The sequence below is a fragment of the Lepidochelys kempii genome, chromosome 9 (genome assembly GCF_965140265.1).
Source record: "Lepidochelys kempii isolate rLepKem1 chromosome 9, rLepKem1.hap2, whole genome shotgun sequence".
Lineage (NCBI taxonomy): Eukaryota > Metazoa > Chordata > Testudines > Cheloniidae > Lepidochelys > Lepidochelys kempii.
Window position 1 is genome coordinate 31,887,292 of NC_133264.1, and position 12,852 is coordinate 31,900,143.

Below are 12,852 nucleotides of genomic sequence, written 5' to 3' on the forward strand. Positions count from 1 at the left end.
GGAACTTAATTGGCTGATCCTCATAAAAAAAGAAGACAGCAGGAAACAGGAGACCACACTATCCTCCAGAAAGCCGAGGGGCCCAGTGTGGTCTGTAACTATCACTTAAATCAGCCTCTGTTGCAGATGACTGGCAGGTAGCTAATGTGATGCCAATTTTTTAAAAAGGCTCCAGAGGTAATCATGGCAATTACAGGCTAGTAAGCCTGACTTCAGTACCAAGCACACTGGTTGAAACTATAGTAAAAGAACAGAATTATCAGACACATATATAAACACAATATGTTGGGGAAGAGTCAAAATAGCTTTTTGTAAAGGGAAATCATGCCTCCCCGATGTATTAGAATTCTTTCGGGGGGGTCAACAAACCTGGACAAGAGTGATCCAGTGCATATAGTGTACTTGGACTTCCAAAAACCTTTGAGAAGGTCCTGCACCAAAGGTTCTTAAGCAAAGTAAGGAATCATGGGATAAGAGGGAGGGTCCTCTCATGGATCAGCAACTAGTTAAAAGACAGGAACAAAGCATAGGAATAAATTATCGGTTTTCAAAATGGAAAGTGGTAATAGGGAGGCCCCCTTCCTGTACTAGGACCAGTGCTGTCAAGCATATTCATAAAGTATCTGAAAACGGGGATATAACGGGTTGTGCTCACCACCATGGCACCTCCTGCTGGTTGCTCTGGGAATTAGCTCAGTCCATCAGCAGGGCGTCCTCCTCTTGTGGTGTCTCACTCTCCGTCACTGCTTCTCCACCGTCTCCACTGTCTGTGGGGACCCATCTCGCTCCCGGACCACTGTCCCCTCTTCAGGGCATGGCCCTCTGGCTGTGCCCTAACTCCGTCGTCTCCCCGCTCCCAGGGGAATCAGCAGTCCCTCGCCCAGCTTCTTGCCACAGTGGCAAACTGCAGCCCCTAGTCCAGCCCCTCGCTCAGGGGCAAACTGCATTCCTTTGGCTGGCCACTTCCCCTGGTGGCCAGTGGGGTAAAGGGGTTAGGGAGTGAGGGGGGTGGGCAGGCCCACCCACTACTCTGGGCCCCAAACCGGGGACCCATAGTTGTCAGCTGCTCACTGCCTCTTATTCCCTTCTGCCACTACCTGGTTTCCCTGGGCCATTTCCCCATAGCCCCAGCACCTGCTAGGCTCCTGTATCAAGGCCACAGTCTGGGAGCCAGCCAGGCGGGAGTTACGCTTGCTCCCCCAACTGTGCCCAGCACTGCTCTGTCAGGTACTTCTCTCTACAGGCAGCCAGTTTCTCCCTCAAGCTCTGGGGACAGACTGACCCTCGCTGCTGTGCAGCCCTTCTTATAGGACCCAGCCTGGCACTGATTGGCTGGGTTGTGCCCAGTCACTCCAAGGGCTATTATTAACCCTTTCCCAACCAGTGAGGGGCAACTGCCCCATCACAGGGGGTAATCAGTAAGGTGGCAAAATTACTCAAGTCCAAAACTGACTGCCAGGAGTTACAAAGGGATCTCACAAAACTGGGTGACTGGGCAAGACAATAGCACATGAAATTAAATGTTGATAAATGCCAAAGGGCACATTGGAAAACATGAGCCCAAGTATAAAAAAAATGATGGGGTCTAAAAAAACTGTTACCACTCAAGAAAGATCTTGGCATCTTTCTGGATAGTTTTCTGAAAACATCTGCTCAGTGTGCAGCAGCAATCAAAAAAGCGAACAGAATGTTAGGAACCATTAGGAAAGGGATAAATAAGATAGAAAATATCATAATGCCACTGTATAAATCCATAGTATGCCCACATCTTGAATAGTGTGTGCAGTTCTGGTCACCCCATCTCAAAAAAAGTTAGATTAGAATTAGAAAAGGTACAAAGAAGGGCAACAAAAATTATTAAAGGTATGGAACAGCTTCTATATGAGGAGAGATTACAAAGATTGGGACTGTTCAATTTAGAAAAGCAATGACTAAGGGGGATATGATAAAAGTCTATAATATCATGAAAGGTGTGGAGAAAGTGAATAAGGAAAAATTATTTACCTCTTCACATAACAAGAGAACCGGGATCACCCACTGAAATTAATAGGCAGCAGCACGTTTACATAAGGTGGTACTTCTTCACTCAACACGCAGTCTATCTGTGGAACTCATTGCCAGGGCTGTTGTGAAGGCCAAAAGTATAACTGGATTCTAAAAAAACTTTAGATACGTTCATGGAGGATAGATCCATCAATAGCTATTAGCCATGATGGTCAGGGATGCACCTCCATACTCTGGTGTCCCTCAACTTCTGAAGCAGGAACTGGACGCTTGATAAATTGTCCTATTCTGTTCATTCCATCTGAAGCAACCAGCACTGGCTGCTGTCAAAGACAGGATACTGGGTAAGATGGACCACTGATCTGACCCAGTATGGCCACTCTTATGACCTCATATGTTAATCTTTAACGACCTAGGGTATGGCTATGCTGCAGACTTTCCTCATTTAAGTCTCTCTCTCAATTAATTTATCTTGATTCAGGCTAGCATGAGACTGCATGTTCAAACTACAGCTATCAATAATGGGCTTTCTGGTACACCAGGCATCCACACTGGTGCAACACTTAATGCTGTTAGATCCAAAACTTCTCAGGAAGTTTATAGAGCCATTGAAAATGGTGTTGTGAATGCTTTCAATGGGTATTATGGGTAAAGGTGTCTGTCCCTTTTGGGGAATATAGGGAGAAAAAAGGAGCTTCTACAATCCAGCTGGTTCTCGATAACCATTCTCTTTATTTCTGTATCAGTCCTGAATCACTGTTGCTAATAAAATGGAGACTGCATTGAGGCACTCCTGGCTTTCAGTTGTTGTTCTTACCCCTTTAATAAGCCACATTACGCTCCTCCAGTTTCTCCCTGCCCTGCTCTCCAATATAAGGGATTCCCATCACTGCTAGCTGCTGAGAAATCTTGTGATACAGGTTGGCATTTCAGTTTCTGCTACCAAAACCATGGTGTGTGCTAGCCTCAGACCAAAGCATAACCAACACCTTCATGGCAGCCTCTGGCGAGATAGCAGCATGCTGAGATAGTGGCTTCTTAGCAGCCATTATCAAGCAGATTTCTGGATCAGAATCTGTGGCCATTGTTGGAACTGGAAGCAGCTTATGATTGGGGATCTGGATCTTGTTCAAGCTATATACAGGGGTGCTGGAACAATTTGTATAGTGGGGGTGCTGAGAGCCATTGAACCAAACTGTAAACCATGTATATAATGGAAACCACTTCAAGCCAGGGAGTGCGGCAGCACCTATGTTCCAGCACCTATGGCTATATAAATTGGCAAGTGACTTTCAGTCAGGGTCACTGCTTAGAAATGGAGAGTAGATAGATGGCAAGAGAGGCCACCATAGGAAGTTTCCTGGGGCATTGTGGGAAGGAATAGGTGGACTCTCTTACACTGACTGTTGTGTCACAGCCCTGCTGCCACACTAGGGCTTTCTTGACTTTCTTGAATATCAGTCAATTCATCTTACCTTGAGATCCCTCCTTGGCTGCTGACTGGGGTAGCTACCTCAACTTCTGCTATAGGCAACACACATATCAGGGTTGAGGGAATCATTCTGGGTCGGGAAGGTGGGCAAGGGAAAGGGAACAATCAATCTTGACTTTGAGATAAATATATAATGTACATAACCCCTTAGATTACTTGAGCCCTGACTAGTTGAGAGATCACTTACCCTGTCAGTTGCAATTCTCTGAGGCACTCATGCTAACAGCCCTTCATTTAATTTGGAGAGGAACTGGTGGAAGAATGGCTAGGCAGCAGTTCTGCAGAAAAGGACCTAGGGGTGACAGTGGACGAGAAGCTGGATATGAGTCAGCAGTGTGCCCTTGTTGCCAAGAAGGCCAATGGCATTTTGGGATGTATAAGTAGGGGCATAGCGAGCAGATCGAGGGACGTGATCGTTCCCCTCTATTTGACATTAGTGAGGCCTCATCTGGAGTACTGTGTCCAGTTTTGGGCCCCACACTTCAAGAAGGATGTGGATAAATTGGAGAGAGTCCAGCGAAGGGCAACAAAAATGATTAGGGGACTGGAACACATGAGTTATGAGGAGAGGCTGAGGGAGCTGGGATTGTTTAGCCTGCAGAAGAGAAGAATGAGGGGGGATTTGATAGCTGCTTTCAACTACCTGAAAGGGGGTTCCAAAGAGGATGGCTCTAGACTGTTCTCAATGGTAGCAGATGACAGAACGAGGAGTAATGGTCTCAAGTTGCAGTGGGGGAGGTTTAGATTGGATATTAGGAAAAACTTTTTCACTAAGAGGGTGGTGAAACACTGGAATGCGTTACCTAGGGAGGTGGTAGAATCTCCTTCCTTAGAGGTTTTTAAGGTCAGGCTTGACAAAGCCCTGGCTGGGATTATTTAACTGGGAATTGGTCCTGCTTTGAGCAGGGGGTTGGACTAGATGACCTTCTGGGGTCCCTTCCAACCCTGATATTCTATGATTCTATGAAGACATTTTCATTGAGGGGCTCCTGGACTGTGGCACTCACTTCCCAGAGGAGCTGCAGGACTCACCCTTCTGTCTGGCTCCCCAGTGGGAGGGACTGAGTGGGAGCAGGAGGAGATGGAGGCCTTTTTAGGATTGAGAAGATTTTCAGGAAGTCCTTTCTTGTAAAAGTTGTTTGATCTATTTTGATGAAAGTTTGAGGTTTAAATGTGGGTATAATGTGCTTAGAAAAAGTAATAGACATAGGTGAGTACTCTAAATAGATAAATACTAACATCTAGAACTTCTTATCCAACACAATCTGCAGATCTGTTAAGGACAAGTGTATGCACTGCTAGTTTCTCAAACCCTGTGGAAGCTGGGTTCTGCAAGCAAGATGTGAGTTATGAGAATATGTTGCAATGTTCAAAATGTGAATGGGATATTTACTCTGCTGAACAGATGCCAAAAAGGCTGAAGGGAATGAAAGATCTTGAAGATCTATGAAGCTGTGGAAATATTTATTTTATTTTAGCTATACTGTTGCTGGGGAAAGGAGAAAAATGGAGCAGCAGTCTTTGAAATTGTAGCATGATTATATTTTAAAGCATTCGGTTTTAGCACTGCTTATAACTTCCAGCATCTTATTCAATGCCTCATGAAATAGTTGCTGATTGATTGATTGATTGATTTTTACATTCCTACTAATGGCTGGAGTCTTAGATATTATACTAAACTGTTGGTGTAGCAATGAAACAGTCATTTTCCTTTGAGCTGTTTCTTCAAAACTGCTCATGCATAAGGCTGTGCTGCAATGAAGCACCAAAACCAAGTGACGTGTTTCAAAATGAAAGTAACAGTTGATAACTACTGCTTAGAATTTAACAAATTGGGCATCCAATTTGTAGTGAACTGTTTTTTCCTCCAGTTTCTACTATACATCTGTCTCCAGTTAGACAAAGTGGCATTTTCAATAAAGTTTTGCTATTTGCAGATTCTTGTTTTTGCAGTTGAAGGAACACTAGAATGTTGTGAATGGCCTGAGGCCATTATTGCGTAGTGAAGTCACTATTTCTGAGTTGTATTGAAATTGCAATTCCTGTTTCAATTGTTAAGCAGTTGCACTATATTCCAAAAGGAAATTCAGACAGTCATTTGGTAACTTTTATACTTTAACTGCACTGCCTTAAAATATTAATCCAGATTGGCAATTGTTCAATTCAATATTGTTTATATAACTAACCTACAATCTGCTAAGAAGGATGCGTATGGAAAATAATTTTGAAATGAAACCACAGTTTTGTTTAACTGATCGCTAACTCCTGTGGGCCTGCAAGTCCTTGAGAGCTGAGGGAGAGGAACAAGCTCTTACTTCCTCTAAACTCTAAAGTATTATCAAGGGACTCCAGCGGCCCACTCCTACTCATCCAACTGAGCACTCAAAAGGTCAACAGAATGGCTAGTAACACACACTGATGCATAAGCCCTGATTGGGCTTTCCTGTGGCCAAACTTCTATCAATCCTGCTGGTCAACTGGCTTCTAACGTAAGGGAGAAAAGAAATCCCCAACCTCTCAAATCACCCCCACACTTGAACTCTACTATGGAACAATTTAGCTAATGTTGTTCCAATAATCTACCCACAGCTAGATGCCTAACAAATTACTTAACAGGCATTTCCCTCTCCTGACTGCATGGGAAATAAGCTAAAAGTGCCAGGAAAAATAAAACCAGCACCAATGTCCAAAAGGTACGCACATACACTGGTCAAAGTAACACAAGCCAGTTGTAATAAATATCTGTACATTGGCTCTCTCCATACCACAGGCATGGATGAAATTCCTCAGTTCCCAGGTGGTTCGCTTCTGGTTTTACCAGATTACACTGAAGGGGATATCGGCACCCCACCATGCCCAGCCGGAGAAGAGTTATAACTGAGCCATTCTGGCCTCCAGAAATATCCGATCAATACAGTTCCTTTTCACCTTTGCCAAAACGTCTCTGCTGGTTCCTGTAACCTGATCTGGGTCTTGAAAATAGATGATGGTGGAATCTAACCATCCTGCTTATGCTGCATATTGTGGATTGGGGGCATGAGTCAATCCCAGCACATACCCATGTCATTCCTTCCCAGATTATCTGAATCCCAGATTTGAGCTTTTTTCAATTGGTTCAAGGGTGCCTGTTATGAAATTCAACGGGAAAATATTTTAGAGCTATAGAATTATACAGATCTACTGAGAAGAGTGTTGTCGCTCCACACAATCTCCAAATGCTTTCTGACCTCTGTTGGCCAGTGGCTCATACTTTGTCAGCAGCCCAGCACTAGTGTCTAACATAGTGGCACCAGGGCATATGGGGTGGGTTCCAGACATGCTTGAGGTCAGGCCCATCAGAGACAAGTCTTGTGGAGCACAACCCAGATTCTGTGTTGGGTAATAGGTGTGAGCAGTTTCCCAATCTCAAGGAAGAGCAAAACAATCCTCCACAACTGTCATAGGTATTTAAAAACTACCTATTGCCTTGATATCTAAGCAGTAAGTAGAGGTGGGAGGTATTATTTGACCAAGACAGGGCATACAGGTAACTACAGGGTGACAACCCCATGCCTCATTGATGGGTTTCTGAGAAACAAAGGACATCAATGGGGATAGCAAGAGTAGGTGGGAGAAGAGCAACAGAAATTATATAATCTTGGACAGTTAAATGACACAGAGGAACTTGCAGAACCACAGTCAACCCATGGAAATGTTAGCAAGGACAGGAAATTGTATTTAGCATAATATAAATATATACAAGTTATTGCCACCAAAGATAAAAGGTTAAAAATAAAAATGTTACTTAACTGAATGTTGACAAACTGACAATTTTATTCTCATAAAGTAATTTAGAAAATTTTCTGCACTAAGTGCAAAAATCATAAAGCAAATGAGGCAAAAAAAGCTAATGTGAAACTATCATTTGCTCTTGAAGTGACTGCAAAATTTTCTAGTTTACTACACAGAGTTAAACAGCAAAACATCCCGACACAAGACTAGCCCTTAGAGAGATGTTATTAATGTAACATGCTTATCATGAAGATGGTGTTGTGATTGAAACAGGTAAAAAAATAACATGCATTTGCTTGAGATAAGACGACTTCTGGGGTCCTACAGCATGAGGATGAAATTCATTAGCATTTTAGTTGTAGCACTAAAATGAAATTGGCTCATTCAAGGTGAAAACAATCTATATAACAGTATGAATTAACTCCAAACTATAGAATATAACTCATCCAATAACAAGAACAAAGGGGAATTACAACTGCTCAAAAACTTATTTGAAATCGTTGGACACTATCGTTGGAAACTCAAACAGCCTTGTTTGGGAAAGGTAGCTCTGGAAATTAGCTCAATTTCATAACCCCATAATAAACCCAATGACTTTTGAAATGAAGTTCACTTAATGTGGAATTCCCATAATATAAGCATTAAACAATAGCTTGAAAAAGAGTCACAGTGAATTCTCATCTTGTCCAATTCAGCCATCATTAGCCTAAATTGTAAGCAGCTTGCATGTCTTGCTGGACTTTCATAGTAACACATGCCAAGACTGACATTCTGGGAAGCAGATATAAGCAAATTGAGAAGAAAGCACATTAATGCTTAGCATAAATGCACATAGATAGAAACATGCTGAGATCAAATAATTTTAGTTTATTAATCTTGAACTAAAAATACAGCTACAGAGAGAATGACCATTTATACTGACATTCAATGTAGAACCACAGCAATGATTAGTAAAATAGAGACTATGGACCTGATCCTGCAAGTGACAGCACATGGGCACAGCGATCCAATTACATTTCACCAGTTGCAAGACTGGGACCTAAATGTGTCTACAGAATAAGATGACCGACTCAGATTGTGTCCAGTTTCCACCTGGTGTAAATATTTAACCCTGTCCCTCCCAAAGTTTCTGTATATGGTGAACAGAGAAATACAAAAAGTTGTAAAGAATTAACTAAAGTTGCCCAGAATGGATTAGACATTTCAGGCTAGATCCTGCATTCCTTGCACACTCAAAACTCCCATTGGTTTTACTTGGGCAGTTTAGAAAGAGCTGAATGAATGCAAAAATACAGGTTTTCCCCACATGAATATTTGGAAATGCAGCAATGTTTTCTTATTGTGCAGAGACTTGCTTAAAACCTTGGGCGACCATCAGTGATACTTCTACTTAAAGGAGATTGGATTTTTCCTGCTATGAACTTTCAATTCGGGTGCACCATAGCTTGACTGTTTCAAACATACATACTAATTATAAATGCAGGGTGTTTTAGATGTGGTTTTAACTTTTTAAAATCTGGCTCAAAAATTTGTTAAATAAATCTAACCCAAGTTTGAAAGTCATCCCATTTTGTAGGTCTTATCAGATTTAACCACTGTGGTATTTGTGTTAACCCATGAATTAAAAACTTGTGTTCTCTTTCCTCTTCCCCCTCTAAAATTAGAAAAGGCAAAAGTAATAAAAATATTGGAGGCATTAAATCCTGACGGTACTTCGGAAAATGTTACCCCAAAAGCAAAGATTTTGCAGCATTTAGATGTTTGAAAGAAAGCTACTCGAGCTAAGCACTAGCTATTAATGTCAAGTTACTGTTTTGGGTGGGAGGGGTTTTTTTTTAAATTAAATGTAATAATCGGGACAAGACCATATCCATGCTACCCTGCAGGGATTGTCTGTACAAAATGAAACTAGGTCAATGCAAGATAGGCTAACAAAAAAATTGAATACAACCCCAAAACACTGAAATAGCACAGAGTTAGATTTATAAATCCAGAAAAACCACCAGAACAGAAAATGCAGGGAACCAGGACCTTAGAGAGCCCTCTTGTGTTGAGCTGCTGGATTAATTCAAAAGGTGATTTGTGAACATATTTGCAAGAGAAGTGGTGAGTTTATGGTATGGGGGCAGGACGGTCATTAATAGATAAGTATTCCACATGGACACTGTGTTTGTGCAAAAGGTTGCAAATCCTCAAAGGTGCACAAATGATTGTGTCCAAAGTGTGGACTGGAAGTGCATTAGTCTTCATATTATTTCTGTTTATAAATGTTTCAGGCTTGCAATCAGAAATACTATGAGTCCTAGCTAAACAGTTGCATAGTGAATAGTTAAAGAGCTAGATTCACAAGAAGGGGTTAGGTGCCTAGTTGCCACCCAAGTCCAAAAATGACATCCTCAAAACCCCTGTTTAGTTGCTGCCTAACCCAGTAGGCACCTACATTTCTGCTGGTGGCCATGCACAGAGCTCAGCACCTAACTCACACCTAAGCCCCAGCAGGATTCAGAACCTAAGGTCTCCCTCACCTGCAGGGCCTGATCCAGTAGAAATGCTGAGGCCACCTTACAGCAGATCTACCAGATTGGGCCCCAGAGCCGGAGGCGATGGTGCACCATCCCCCACTCCCTTTTTATCCAATAGTCAAGTAGTTAGAATATTCTCCCAGGATGTGGAAGACCAGGGTTCAAATCAAACAGACAGTTACTGTAACTACAGTTCTTCGATAGGTGCTGAAGCCGTGTATTCCACTTAGGCCCCTTGGCTGTTTGCACACCCACCGTGCCGAAGAATTTTGCCTAGCAGCACCCATAGAGGGGCGGCACTTGTGCCTTATGATTGTAGCTCCTCCCCTAGCTATCTGAGGTGGTGCAGACCTGACCCCTTTCAGTTTCTTTGCACCGAATGACCAGAGATGAGACACCGATGCAGAGGGGATGGAGGGTGGGTCATGGACTATACAGCTGCATCACATCTCAGCAGAACCACAGTTAAGGTAAGTAACCGTTTCCTCCTCTTTGAGTAAATGCAGCCATGAATTCCACTTAGGTGACTAACAAGCAGTGTCCCTTCTCCCCCCACACAGGAGGTTGGGCTCAGAATCTACCTAAAAAGGATTGCAGGACCGCCCTACCAAAGCTTGTATCCACCCTGGAAGATGCGGTGATGGCATAATGGTTCATAGATATATGGATGGATGACCATGTAGTAGCCCTGCAAACATCCAGGAGTGGGACGAGGAATGCTCTTGATGTTGCTTGTGCTCATGTTGAATGAGTTCACATTATCACATCTGCTGACGAGGCATAGCTGAAGCTATTTCATATGCAGTCTTGATGCAGAATGTTATCCATTTAGAAGAGACTGCCTGATCCTTCATGAGACCTGCATATGACACAAACAGGTGAAGTGAAGCATGAAGTGGTTTAGTCCTGTCCAGATAGAAGGTTAGGCATCGCCTGACATCTAGTGTATGAAGACACTGCTTCTCCAGAGTTGAATGTGGCTTAGAAACAAACACAGGTAAATATACCATCTGATTCAAATAAAATTGAGAAACCCCTTTAGACAAAAATTTTATGTATGGCCATAAAATCACTTTGTCCTTGGAGAACTGTGTATAAGGAGACTCTCTGGATGTTTTCACCACTACGAAGGCAGATTTCTGACACAGAAGAGGAAAGGGACAAGATGCCAGGGACTTGAGTGGAGGTCCCATTAAAGCCACTAGGAACCAAATCTTTGATTCAAGGATGTAGACGAAGCAGCCAAATGTGCTTTCAGTCAACTAAGCACAAGTCCTGATGACTGAAGATGGAGCAGGTACTCTCAGATAGACAGAAGCCAGCATCGGTTGAACTCTACAGGCCAACAACCACACCAAAAACTGCTTCCATTTCACCAGATAGTAGAAGGCTTTCTTCTGTTGAGTAAGATCTGTTGAACAGCTGCCAAACACCGCTCCTTCCTCCTCATTTGGCCATGAAGCAGCCAAGCTGTGAGACGCAGAGAGCTTAGCATGGGATGCAAGGTGCAGCCATGATTCTGAGTGAGTAGATTGGGATTGAGAGGAAGTGGTATAGGAGAACGAATTGATAGTATGAGAAGGCCAGAGAACCAGTACTACCTTGAACACACCAGCACAATAAGAACAAGCATGGCCCAAACCACCATCAGCTTGAGGATGATCAAGATTGGGGCGGGGGGGGAGGGGAAGGGAGTGTACACGAGAGCCGACTGCCAGGGGAGATGGAAAGTGTCAGATGGAGCCTGGACTGAAGCCCTCACAAGAGCAGAGCTGATGGTATTTCTTGTTGTTCTTTGTAGCAAACAGTTTGATCATTGGGATGACCCAAGCTGCGAAGATGACACTTGTTTTCAGAGCCCACTCATGACTCAGGGGAAAATTCCTGCTGAGGTGGTCCATGAAATAATTCCAGACTGCTAGCAAATGGTCTGCTATCAGAGTAGTACTCTCCTCGATGCAGAACTGCCACAACCTGATCACCACTTGGCAGAGCACGCTGGAGTGTGCTCCCCCTTGCTTGTTCACATAATACATCATGGTGGTATTCTCTGTGTGTGAACCATTGAGCCCCTGATACAATCCAGAGAAGCGTGACATGTATTGTATTTGGCCCAAAGCTCCAGCACATTGATAGGCAGTGAGGAATCCTGCTCCGATCACAGACCTTGGACTTTCCGAGCATCAGGAAGGCATTGGTGACAACAGACCTGGTTGGTGAGGGCCAGACAAAGGAAACACCCTGACAAACATTCTCTGGAAGCATGCACCTCTGCAACCAGTCCAGGACCAGTGGAGGGAGATGAACCAAGAGCCTCAGCCACATCCGAACTGTCATGGAAGGCTGAGACTGCAACCTGAGGCAAAGGTGGCGAATTGCCTGAAAACGGTCAGTCGGCAGAAACACTCTTGAACTCATAGTCTATTAGGGTCCCAAGGAACTCAATTTTCTGAGTTGGAGCCAAAGTTGACTTCCACGTATTTAGGATGAGACCCAGACTGCCAAGCAAGTGCAGTGTAGTGTCAATGTGAGCATGAACTTCCTCTCTGGACCTGCCTCTCAGTAACCAGTCATCCAGATATGAGTACATGTAGATTTATCTCTTCCTGAGATAGGCCAGCACAACCACCATGCACTGGTAAAAACCTGAGGGCAGAAAAGACCCCAAATGGAAGTACCATGTACTGAAAATGATGCTCTGCCGCAATTAATTGAAAGAATTTTCTGTGGCATGGCAAAATCGTTACATGGAAGTAAAAAGAAAAGGAGTACTTGTGGCACCTTAGAGACTAACCAATTTATTTGAGCATGAGCTTTCGTGAGCTACAGCTCACTTCATCAGATGTTTAGTAGGCATCCTGAAGGTCCAGAGCAGCAAACTAGTCATTCGGAGACAACACAGGGAGGATAGTCGATAGTGTGACCACTTGGAACCTCATGTATCTGATGTATTTACTGAGGCCACGAAGGTCAAGAATAGGTCTTACCCCTTTCTTAGATTTGGGCACCAGAAAGTACCAGGAGTAGAAGCCATGATCCTGGCATCCCGGTGGAACTTCCTCC